Below are 12242 nucleotides of genomic sequence, written 5' to 3'. Positions count from 1 at the left end.
GCGCGGTCTTCAACACGGAGCCTTGACTTACACCGAACAGCGAGCTATCAAGGTCCCCAAAAAATGACTATACTGTAGAACCATACATGTATATGAGAATGTAAAAAGGCACACACAATTCTATTGGAATTGCTTTTCCTGCGAACCTGCTGTATGTTTGTGTTTTATTTTGTCAGTCCATTGCTACAGTCTACAATAGCAAGATTAGTATAGTACATTTTAATGAAAAATTAAAGTATATAAACTATTATATGTAAATGATTGTATACTTATATGGCAACTCCCTTTGTCAAAGCTGACCTTCTGATCCGAGACTATCTTGACCATTCTTTTTCAGCCACATTCTGCCTTTGATGTCCCGGTATATATACTCACGAATGTATGTGATGAATGTAGTCTTGTCACTCATGTGTGTTGAATCCGTGGCATAATGCATCCGTTTGAATCTATATTTTGACTGAATAAATCAAACTGCATATGAATAAAACCAAATGTGTTGTATACCACAATAAGACAGCAACCTAACAATAAATGCCATCTACAGGTTTAACATACAGTCCTCAACAATATGCCTATCAAATAAACTGTGAAAATTTGACTTATACAAAAAGTGATAGTTCTTTTTCTTCTATCCAATGCTAAGAAGCTCACATGCAGGTCCATAGATGTTGCTCAGTTTCAAGTTGTTTATCCCAATTTAACTGTAGATTTCAAATATTCAATCGTCTCTGTTGGCTTTATTCAAAACTTGTCTATAGTCTATAGGACCAATTAACATATAATAAAAATATAGATGTAGGGTGCACGTCGATGAGATAGCAACAAAACGATACAAATTAATAAAAGACATCTATAGAGGCCAGAATACAGTCTGACCCTTTAATTTCTTCGTTTAAATATAATTTATGATTGATGCAACATTTAATTCATAAACAATTAATTTTGAATAAACCTAAACTATATTCCTAATAAAAAAAAATGTCATACTCAGTTATTGTGTTATATGATTGTTTTGCATGCGCTTGTGTTTTTGTTATTTGTTAAATTGTGATTTAAGGGTCAACTTCTTCTCCTTATCCTTTTATTGTGTCACTTGTTTATGTCTTATGTTTTGACCACTAATCGATTGCTGGTTGAAGTCTAAAAAAATATGGTTTTACTCTGCAAAAAAGTATATATTTCTGTTCTAATGCAGAAACTGCGTCAGTGGTTGTCTTATGTCATATCGAAATGTGTGGGTTTTGGTTTTTTTTTTACTACTTGGAGAATCAAATTTGTGTTGGATTGATATATTGCATTGACAACCGACTTTTGTCAAAAACTGTGTAGATCTATATGTTTATATTTTGTTTTGTTTTCAGTGTTGCTGGATTGCTGCTTCTTCGACGTATACTCCACATATGACGTCTGTGCATAATGCAGGTTTGGCGCAAGCAAACATGTTTACACCGCGACATTCTTTATTGCCCATCGCTACTCAGAAGCCTATATGTAAATCGTTGGTCCTTGTTTGCAGCTCATTTCTTTGTACATAAATCAGGCCGTTACAAGTAGCTTTCTCGTTTGGTGTTTTTGATATTTGTCCTTTCTGGACATTTTACAGCTTAGTTTAAGGTTTGGGTTTTGTTCATTGTGAAAGACCGTATAGTGACCTATATTTATTAACTTCTATGTTATTTGGTCTCTTGTGCATGGATAGTTGTCTCATTAGCAATCACATCATATCTGCTTGTTTTAAAATATTATATATACTGTTATTTCAACAGTTGTGTCTTCGTGTATATTTGAATAATGTGAATGTGCATAAATATTGACATGTATCTTGAGGAATTATATATAGGTTTCCCATATATAATATCACATGCCAGTTATTGTTTAATGGGTTTATCTATTAAGACTTGATTCTACATGTTAAGATAAGTAATTTACATGACATATCTTAATCAGGCTATTTAGGATGGTCATCTCGAATAATGTAAAATCAAATTTACTGCAATATAGATAGACATGCCATCTGACTCCACCATTTCAAATTAAATAGTGATAATCATTTATAAATTGATGAGATGAGCTAGAATCAATGTGATGTCTATTTCAATTTAAGGCTAAAATCTGACATGCTTAAAGTATTGAAGCAGGTTAAGATGTCAAATTCAATTTGTTTTATTTATTTTACTTCAAAATAATTTCCCAAAAAGTAGCTTTTTTTACGGGAATATTGTTTGAGATTTATATAAGTTTATAATTTCTAAGTTTATGTACTATAGTATGTAAAGATAAAGTTAGCATGTTCCCGCAACACATTTGTATGATTACTAAAAAGTATTCGTTTCTGCTTTTCTCTCTTTTTTGTTTTGTTTCTTTGGTTCGAGTAAGCGTTTGTTTTTTATGCGTATTTCCTGGATTTTGATTTTTACATATTTCGTATTTCAGCATATAACTTATATTTAGAAAACGTTACACTCTTTAGAAGATGAACTAAATTACAAACGTCTCATTTAAAGAAAAAAATGCATGTGCTAATTGTCATGACATTATCCCAAAATGATCAGTATAAGCGAATCAAGTTAATATCTCTTTTATCATTATTCATGAGACTATGTAAAATAAAAACAACCAATGATAATTTATTTTATCATCTATTATGTTTTGTGATACGTCAAACCAATTGTTTATTTTCTCAATAAAACGATAACCCTAGATAAGAGATAGTAACAACTCTTTATCACTCAGATAATGTGTGACTGACTGAAAACATTAAGTCTATTGTAGAGCATGCAATAGGTTTGTATATAAAGCACTTTTCAACAACAACAAAAAGACGACGATGCCGTTAAAAAAAGAACTTCGTTTTTAATATGAACCTCATATATATGGAGCAACTAACATAAGTATATTTTAAATTATTTTTAGCTCAGTTTTTGAATTTAAGAAAAAAAAATCACGTATTTCAAAAAGTTTTTTTGCGCAGTATGTTTCCAATGTCATTGCTCCTTAAACCAGGCTGTGGATATAAGTAAAAGTGCCAGAAATGATAAGATAGGGACAGTATTATAGTTATGGATCGGCATAATGTAGAAACACAACGTACAGTTATGTATATCTATCTGTATGTATTTAGTATTCAGACTTTCAGGTGTCAGTCAAATATCTATCAGGACATGGAGGATGCAGACGAGACAAACTAATAGACAATATTATGTATGGAAGGCGAAGTACTGGTGCCTTTAATGCTCATGCAACTCTCATTGCGACAGTTACTGGAATGTCTCCAAAGCATGAACTAATCTAAATACGTTCTCCTCAAACGCAGACTATTATTATAGTATTTGTTTCGAATCTCTTTCGTTTTCTATGTTGTGTCGTTTGTACTATAGCAAATGTGTCTGTTTGTCCTTTACTTTTTTGGACATGGCATTGTTAGTTTATTTTCGATTTATGAGTTTGAATGTCCCTCTGGTATCTTTCGCCCCTCTTTTGTACATTAGATAGAGATCCTTCTCAAACTCGAAGTATCCTCACATTTATCATTTAAACTTTGAATCTTCGTCTTGGACCAATTCATTCTTTCTTCTAGCTTAGTCAAAGTCTAAAAAAAATTGAAAGAGATTTGATTTAAATATATATTTAGCATTTAAACAACATAAATAGAAGAGAACATTTCCGCGTCTGTATTACATAATTTATATTATATTTTAATTTCTTGTCTTATAATATTTCCTTATGGTTGTCGTCTCATTCAATGTACTCTCATTATTTAAGGAGGTTTTTTAAATAATTTATAAACTATTCAGTGGTGCCTTTAGTAAAATCTGAAAGAAATCGAACTCTGAACACTAGTATGCTATTATTGCAGGCTTGATGGGTGCCTTTTTTCTTGCACCTTTTTTTTTAAAAGCTGGATAATAATTTTAGATTTGCTGAAAAATACTTCAAACTTTTACTGCATGATTGTATGCTCAATTTATATCTCACTCTGAAAACTGAAAATATTTACAACCAATATATCCTGTACTTTTGTTTAAATATGAATTAGCGGCACTCATGCATGATATTATATAATTTATTATTTTATAATTTAGTTGCAACTATTTCTTGTGTGTATTATGAAACAAATGGCCGATTTTCCTTTTTAACTATATAAATAAATGATCTTTCAAATTTATCACAATAAAAGTATCATAATATGTGCAACCGTATTGCTTGTTTCTAACTTTTGACTTTTGTTGAAATTCGTATATCGCTTATTACTATATTACAGAGTAGTGGATAAGATAGTTTTATAAGTCTATTTTAATTGTTTCAAGTGCATATTTTGATTGCACGGTCATTACAGACGATGAATTGACTGACCAGAGGTACCAGCATGCTCCATTAACTTGTATCAAAGAGGTAATTACTAATTAATGAGGCCGTATATCTTTATCTGATATAAATAAACATAATATAAGTATACCATTACAAAGATAAACAAATAATAATAAACAATAATAACAGGAATTCTGATCTGAGGAAGGCGATAGCAGTGCTGGATAATATCTATCGGCATTGATTGCACAAATTTCGGCACGGACAGACTTATTGCATGACTTTAATTACAATGTGTACTTAGATTATATCATTCTCTTTGATTTCTGTAATTATTTTCGACTGTTGTATGTCCAGGAAAGATATACCAACCCTCTGTAATTTAACTGCACAGAAACAATTGAACTCATAAATAGTTTTCTGATCAGCCGGGCAAATCCAGAAGAGGATACCGATTAAAAATTGATTGATACAAAAACATAATCTGTGATACCTGAGCAACTTTTTAATAAATTATTCGTTAACAAGCGCGTGCTTGGTACAAGATGTACAGAAATGACAAAATATTTGATTGAAATTAATACCATCATTTTAAGGATAAGATTTCATGTTTTAAATTCATATCATAAGTAATGGTTAGGGGACAGGTATAAATAACCTTTAATATCCATCAACTCTGTCAATTAATCCATAATAAACATAACTTTTAATAAAAAAATCGGATTGCTATTCCTCTTCAGAGAGGTAACAATTAAGGGTAAAATAATTTCGAAAAGAAATAATTTCACCAGCGAAAACTTGTATTGGATATATATGGTTTTCTTGGAATAGTTTTGACATACATTTATACCTTTTTGTCTCTATTTTTTTTAATTATTTGTTTCAATCATTATTCTTCTGGTCAAACAGAGAATAAGTTTGTAGATAGCTAGCGTTTCTGTTGTTAAAACCAAAGATGATTACATCTATGTTAAAACAAACCATGTACCATGCACAATGTTTCTTTTCTACATTGTTACATCCAAGCTTGTATGAGAAAGAGGTTGGTGTGTGTCTTGGCCTGTAAAATTTGCGGCTTCCTTATTTTGTCAAGAACATTTGCGTTCAAAGTGTAAACTGATAAAAAAAATTTTTTTTTTATCGTTATTCAATATATACGATCTATGGTAAACTATCAACAAAAGAAGCTATTTCAATCTACTAGTAATATTGATTTTATTTTCACGAGATAAAAAAAATTTAAATATATCGAAAATAGTTTAGATACGATTTTGCTAGATTTCAAAAGACCCTTCGTCGATCCTCAGTGTATTCTAACAAAATTTATCATCACAAAAATGCATTTCAAGCCTCTTTTAACGGAGGTCAGATTTAAAAAAAAAACAGAAAATACAGTAATAGGTAAATTAATACCTTTAATTAATTTTGCTTCAAAGTAACTTTGAAATGATATATCATTCATTCACAAAATGACAGTTGAAATAGATGAAATCTAGAGATAAAATTATAATTTTGACAGGGTTGGAAATGCAATCTTCTTAAATTCCTGTTCACAATTATTCATACTTTGTAACAGAAATGAAATTTTGACTAGTTGTCACATTTGGGAGATAACGCGTACTTCTTCTCAAAAATCAAACACAACGTAATCATGACTTGCAAACTTTGAGTTTTCTTTTAGAGTGCGATTCTTGATAACTTTAACACTTTTTTTTATATCTATTTGTTATTCTTAACTTATAAAACTTTGCTGATGCTTGCATATCAAGTCGTTTTTGATTTGCTAAAATAGTATAGAAATTGGAATCCTTGTATCATAGATATAGGAAGATGTGGTGTGAGTGCCAATGGGACAACTCTCCATCCAAAAAACAATTTATAAAAGTAACCATTATAGGTCAATGGGCGGAGCCTTGGCTCACACCGAACAACAAGCTATAAAGGGCTCCAATATTACTAGTGATAAACCATTCAAACGGGAAAACCAACGGTCTAATATACTATAAAAAGCGAGAAACGAGAAACACGTATAGATAAATTACATAAACAAATTTATTAAAGACAACATACATCAGAATCATGCCTGTATTTTCTGGAATATTTAAGGTTTACTAAGAAAACATTGTCTTATCAACCTAATTTATTTTTTAAGATTTAATGATAATCAAATACAATATTTTCCATAATGCTTTCTTTCAACAGAATGGAAACTGTCAACCCTAAATTAAATTAAATGTATAGGTATGCTCTAACTATAGTGTGCGTATAGTTTGTATTGCACAAGTAGATATCAACCAATGTTTAAGTACGAATGACCATTTTTTTTTAATGAATAGTAATAATGTTACATGTATATATGAGAGGGAAATGCTGGAACTCTACTTACCCTTCCGAAGCACATTATTTCAACCCGGGTTTTGGCGATGTTCTTGATGCCCAATCTTTTGTTTTCTTTGTAGTGTTTTTGTGGAATTATTCGTCTTTTTTTTGCCAGTCGGTGTCCGTTTTCTTCGACTTGTGCGTTGACCAATCGACTAATTGATGTATTATAGTCTGTGCAGTTTTGTTTCAAATATATTTCATTCTTGTTAAAGAAATGCGTCTTACAGACTGGTTGTTTTTTGGATAAACTTTAAATATATTTTTTAATATATATTTTCAGTCGTAGATTTATATTGCAAAAGATTGTGTCATACATTGGACTTTGAAAAATAAATAAATTACAAATTGTATGACGGATCAAATGTCAAAACAATTGTGCTTGTGTATTATTTATAGTTGTGTTCTTTAACAATGATAATTGTTTATTATAATTTTGCATGTTTCCAAATAAAAATTATATAAATGGTCAAGGTTTTAACTATGCACGACCTTATATAAACTGTGAAATAGTAATCATAAAATTTCTAAAAATGTCCGAATATCATAATAAAATAATAACAATTACCACATAAAGATATTTTTTGCAGCTCACACACATACAGATCTACATATTATAGAGACAATCATAGCTCGTAGATTATCCTTTAATTTTCGAGTTTGTCAGAAAAAACAAATAAATAACAATAAGAATGTCAACATGTCTAGTCGAAAGGATCGTTTCTCGTTTGATTAGAAAGTCTTTTACCTGCTACAGGTGTGGTTTATTGCAAGTTTAGAACTTTTTTGATGGCCATCTTAGCGGTGGTTCCGTCTTCATTCGTCAATACCACCGTTGAGATTTGTCATTTTTGTGGTTTCGTGGTCTTGTGGGTCTAAAAAAGATAACAAAATATTGACAAAAAAGAAGTTGGTCTTTTTACTATAATAACTTTCCTTTAAAAACAAGTCGATAAAAAACGGAATTAATAATATGCTTAACTTAAACAAGTCATATTGCAAAGATCTCAAGTCCAACATCTCTGTGGAAGATGAAAAATCCAAGACTGTGCGTAAATAGAACGAATTTGTCAGTCATGTATATAGACATATATAGACCTGAAGTTGTCCAAAAAACGTATGCAATTTACTATATAATTTAGAAATATCAGAAGTGTAGTAATGAAAAAACGTTCACGACTTATTTCATTCCTATTTCGTTATTTTTACATAGAAAATAAACTGGAATATATATATAATATCCAAAACTGATGTATCAATAATCGGATTTCGGAAAAAGCAGTGAAAATGGAAAAAAATATGTCTCTTTTCTTCTTTATATCTACTTTTTTGTCATCCATGGTACTAGTAGATATAAAATAATGTGAGGTAACGACTTCCCTTGTGAAATACACAAATTGTTAGAAGAACCAAAGGAAAATCACGATGGAAGAGGGAAAAAAACATTAAAGAAAGAACAATCTTTTTTCGTTTATAACAAGTTTAAAATGTCTTTCATAGATATACATTGAACCCGGCATCCAACATAAAACTCTAGAGCATTTGGAAGAAGAAAAATCGCACGAGGAAAGCTGTCCATATAATTAATATTATACTTGTCGAAATAAAATCGAATCAAAACAAAACAACTCAACAACAGTCGAGGAAAAATCATGTCTAAAATAATTGCAACAAAAATGTCCCCTCAGATGCATATTTATTACACGAAAGACGACTACGGCCACTGAAAAGAGGATATACAAAAGGCCACCAAACATGTAGTATACATTTAATGTTGAAGACAGGTAAACAAATTCTCAATAAAAAAAAAAAATCACAATTTTTCTTTATTTCAAACAATTGCTATTGCGGTTTCAATGTTAAATGATTTTCCAGTATATATATTGAATAATATAAGCAAAGATTGAAAAACACAATCTTGTTAAGAGTCCATGAAATTTTCGTGTACAAAACTAAGAAAAAAGTCACAAATCCGTCCTATATACATAAATAATATACGAGTTAAATAAATGAGATGGCCGGTTATTCCAATAATACAAAGTAATTTTTAGGGAAAGGTTTGTCTTATGTTGACGACTTCCAATAATGCTTGGCAAAAAAACAACCCAACTCAGCAATGGAAATAAATTCAGAGTGACAGATTATTTTTATTATGCCCAATTTATGGGCATTATGTTTTCTGGTCTGTGTGTCCGTCTGTCCCGCTTCAGGTTAAAGTTTTTGGTCGAGGAATAGATTTTGATGGAATTGAGGTCCAATCAACTTGAAACTTAGTAAACATGTTCCCTATGATATGATCTTTCTAATTTTAATGCCAAATTAGAGATTTCACTCCATTGTTACGGTCCACTGAACATAGAAAATGATAGTGCGGATGGGGCATCCGTGTACTTGGGACACATTCTTGTTTTCAATTTTTTTATAATTTTTTCATACTTTTTAATTGCCAGCACTGTGGTCTATTTTAAATTTGAGATATCTGTACTCGTGTTAAATTATTTGATAATGATAATATGCATGTATATATATATTCAACAATCGTGAAAAGCTCATAGGATCGTACGTCTGGGAAATACTGCAATGTAAAGACATATCTTTTAGAAATATTAAAGAAAAGATAGGGTATATGAAACCATGACTTAGATCCAAAACATGCGCCTTAATTAGCTAAAATCAGAGGAACAGCGATGTAATGCCTTTCTCCTCCTCAGTGAAAGACACATAAAAGCCATATATCCACAGAAATAGTTTAAGAGGAATTATTTGCTAGATGTCAATAGTGCGTCCGCGTCCTGTGTGATACGAACGCAAAGAAAAATCAACTAACTTCAAACTTTTAAGGTGACGAATTAAAAATTGAACAACGATGCTAATTTGTCCGCGACAGTCTTATTGCGATATACAGTACAATGCAAACATTAGCTGTAGACAGTCAGTGACATCTCACATAAAGATATGTATTTCTTAGTTAATTTGGCATGAAATAATGTATATAAATATTGGGGGAAATATCGGATTGACTGCATAAAATTTTCGATTTACGTAGAGCTCAAACGAAAGGTCTGAGCTATTATTGCTATTCTTCTTCGTAAATTCACAGTGTGTCTCAAAGTACTTTTCAGCAAATGCCAAGTCCGCATTGAAACTTAACTCTTAAGAGTCCAGAGAAATAGTTTATAAAGTATTACAAAAATCCCGAACTCCAATGTAAATTCCAAGAAGAGAGAGGTCTATTAATACGGACAAAATCAAACGTTATCAAACAATGTAGCGAGTTACAGTGTCATATTCCTAATCTGGTACAAGACGTAGTGAAACAGGGACCTGTCATGTCTTTTACTGAAAAAAATAAAGATATGTGCCACAGTGGTATGATGTCCCATGAACCTGGCAACTATCTACCAAATGAAGTGGATGTAAGAAGGTATAGGCAAACGACCTTTGTCCATGAGAAAACTCATACCTTATATTTGAATATGCCAGGCCCCGACATAAAAATATGAAACAATGCAATTGAAAAAGATCATAATGCCAATGGCTTAATTTATAGCAAAACAAGTTGTGATAAACAATTACTAGTATCAGTGACAGGCATGAAACGTTAAACTAGAGGCTCCTGACTTGGAACAGACATATAAAGAATGCGGAGGGGTTAAACTGAAATTTAGTATGATTGTCAATGAGTCAGTCCATACAGACCAAATAACCAATTAAGATATGAACGCTAGCAGTTCAACAATGAGCAAAAGTCATATCGTATATGAAAGTCCCATTTATGTAAACAGTGTGACAAACTGAAATAATTCAAAAGAAAACCAGCGATCGGCATGAAAAGCAACCAATGACAACTTGGCAAGAAACAGATTTTTAAACTTATTATTAATTTTGTATTTATTTTTCTTATGATGGCTCATTTTCCCTTATTTTCTGAAAGAAAAAAAACATATATAATTTACCTGCCAGTTTCAAAAACATTTTTTTTTATTAAAGAATTATTTAATACATTTAAAAAAAATCCCACCTCATGGTAGTATAAATGATACCAAAATTTATGGTAAACCAAAGGCGGATCCAGGGGGGCTGGGGGGGGCGTGTCCCCCTTTCGTGGGAAAATTTGGTTGACTATATAGGGAATCACTATAGCATGACTGGAGCCCCCCTTCCCCCTTATGAAAAGTTCTGGATCCTCCATTGTTAAAACGGGGCAACTTTTCTTTTGCCAAGTTGTTAACATTTTCCTTTCCAACTCTTTTAAAGTTTTCTGGTGTAAGGGAAATAACTCCAAATCGTTACTGGATCAGTTCCTCCCCTTTGCCGGCAGCGAATTTATGGCATAATTTATGCTGACGCCATGTTGTTTTGATTTTAACAGCCGAAGCATTCAAAACAGTTACAAAGGAGCAGAAATTAATTGTAGAATAATTGTAAGATTTATGAGCATGCAGTACAATATTATTATCCCATAAGTGTACAGTAAAATCATTGATAATGATTTAATTATGTGTTAAATCAAGGCAGATGTCTACGTGGACACTTTTATTTCCTGGTTGCAGTGGTTCTGTCACATATGATATAAATTTTCAAGATGATTTGGCATTATAAAATTTATTTTCTCAGAGCCCTTTCAGTACCGTTATTTGTTTACTGAAACTATCTAAACGGTCGACCTGTTTCTGTTGTAGACGAAAGGTTTTGTACTGTTGTATACATGTATGAACAGACTGGTCTATTTATTTTAATATTATTTTATGAAACTGGTCCCCTTAAATCCCAAACTGAATAAAAGTCTGAAGGATGCCTTTTTTGATTTGAAAGGGTCATAACAGCATATTTGAAAGGGACCCTTTAGGATTCAGTGAACATTTTGACCATGCAGAATGAGAAAAGCCTTATAATACCACTTAACCGGGGAACACGAATGACCGAATAACACTTGAAATTTTAATATTAGCACATGTTGATGACTTTTAAACATTGATTATTAAATATTAATGTATTATCGATGTATTTTATAACTTAAAAAATTATTTACATAACACAGATAAGTTCATAAAGATCATTTTAAAGTTAATGTGTACATAGAACATGGCGGCCATTGTGATTTCCGTGGTCACCATATTGGATGTACACACTAATTTTAAAATGATCTTTATGAACTTATCTGTCTTCTGTAAATCATTGATCATGTTGATGAGTTATAAAATACATCGATAATATACTATTATTTTATAATCAATGTTTAAAAGTCACCAATATGTGTTAACATTAAAATTTCAAGTGTTATTCGGTCATTACTAGTGTTATTCGGATAATAACAGTGTTATTCTGTCATTACTAGTGTTATTCGGATAATAACAGTGTTATTCCGTCATTCGAGGTACCGCCACTTAACCCTTTAATCTGAGGTTACTCTGACGTCCAACAGGTCCAACAGCTGTTTTGCCAGACAAGCTGGGGCCGTGGGACGTCAGAGCTCATTCCATATAAAAAAGTGGATATTTGCAGTGTTCTAGGATTTTTTTGGCACCTTGACTTACCACGGGTAAGATCAATAA

General features: G+C 31.4%; 1 protein-coding gene across 24 annotated transcripts in view; it reads left to right on the top strand.

Moving 5' to 3' along the window:
* The window catches only part of LOC139485267 (neurobeachin-like), a 213792-nt gene that overhangs the window by 181749 nt on the left and 19801 nt on the right, over positions 1-12242 (top strand). The gene's annotated exons all lie outside the window — the stretch shown is intronic.

Source organism: Mytilus edulis, chromosome 8 (assembly GCF_963676685.1).
Source record: "Mytilus edulis chromosome 8, xbMytEdul2.2, whole genome shotgun sequence".
In the NCBI taxonomy this organism is placed as follows: Eukaryota; Metazoa; Mollusca; class Bivalvia; order Mytilida; family Mytilidae; genus Mytilus; species Mytilus edulis.
Note: the sequence above shows the minus strand (reverse complement) of the source record. Positions and strands in the feature narration are given on the sequence as shown.